We start from the raw sequence: 1,401 nt of genomic DNA, 5'->3' as shown, positions 1-1,401 counted from the left end.
GCCTCCGATGCGACAAACAAGCAGTGCACCAGCCCCTGCAGCATGGAGAACTTGAAGCGGGTGTCCGTGGAGGAGGGCCGTGCTGCAGAGCAGCGATGGTTCCTTTCAAGAGCTGCTCCAGGTTAACGCCGATGTGGCGCTGCTCGTCTAAGGAGGGGAATGACCTGGTTTCGACGCCGTAGGTCCCTAGTGGAGTCGCTGGTCATAGACCACGACAGGGTGCAGAACTTCCTCCAGCTGCACCGGCTGCCTATCCTGCAGCACCTGCTCGGGGTGCTGGGCCATCTGCTGAAGTCCAGGGGCGGTGAAGGGGTCAGGGGAGGGGGGGGGGGAACGCCCCTCCATCATCGCGGCTAGTTTGACGCCTGAAATGTAGGCAATTTGTGTTACCAAACTCATGTAAGTACTTTGCCTCCGTGTCAGCCGGTCATTTACCGCGCCTGGGGCAGCACCCCCATCACGGCCGGCATCCTGGAGGACGCCACCCGTCGCCGCCGCCGCCGCAGTGGCTGCACCCCAAGGCGGGGTGCAAGGCGAGGGGCGCGACGGGGTTGGCCGGGTTTCTAGATGACGAGGGAGACGGGCGAAAGAAAGAAAAGGGCTGAGAGAGATGGAAAGACGTGGTGAAAGGGGGGGGGCGTTAAGCAGCGGCTCAGCGTGCGCGCTTCACCAGGAGGTCGAGGTCGACGCCCTCGGGGGCCAGTAAGCAGTGCACCAGCTACTGCAGCATAAGGTTTCGTTGGAGGAGAGCCGGCCGTGCTACAGCAGCGTAGTTGCATCTCCAAGTTGGCACAGCGGAGTGCGGCATGGAGAGCGCGGGCCGCGGGCGGAGCACAGAGGCGGAGCAGGCGCGCGCGCGCGCAGCTGTGGTAGCAGTAGTGTAGGCTCGGCCGGCTCGGCTCGGCGGCCGGCCCCGAGCGCGCGTACTGTCCTGGTATTTTTCAGGTTTTCCCATTTGTTATTTGAAACTTGAAACAGTTAATTGGCTGAGGTTAAAATCAAATCAAAACAAATCAAATCAAAACAAAACATTTAATTTCACCGAAGCCTGTAGCATCAGGGATCGTGCAGGACGGGCAAGGCAAAATTTCGGAGCTGCACGCGGTTCGGCAACATTGAAAACCAAAAAATACGACTCAATGCCAATTAGTTTAAGTTGCTATTTGGCTCGTTCTAACTGTATTCAGACGTATGCACAACAACTTCGCAATAGAACAATCTCAGATTGAACAAATTTTCCGCGAATTACTCTCTTTACAAACAACGGTGAACTTCAGTTCAAAGATTTTGTGTTGGTAGCATTGCTACACCATTGGGATGAGGGACGGCGCAATACCTGATAATTTTAAATGCTTTGATGAGAATAGAAGTAAAGAAAAGCGGGGGTCAAGGGGGCGGCAG

The sequence above is a fragment of the Frankliniella occidentalis genome, unplaced genomic scaffold, assembly GCF_000697945.3.
Source record: "Frankliniella occidentalis isolate FOCC.00 unplaced genomic scaffold, Focc_3.1 Scaffold372, whole genome shotgun sequence".
NCBI classification, from domain to species: Eukaryota; Metazoa; Arthropoda; class Insecta; order Thysanoptera; family Thripidae; genus Frankliniella; species Frankliniella occidentalis.
The sequence above is the reverse complement of the archived record's forward strand: the minus strand, read 5'-3'. Positions refer to the sequence as shown.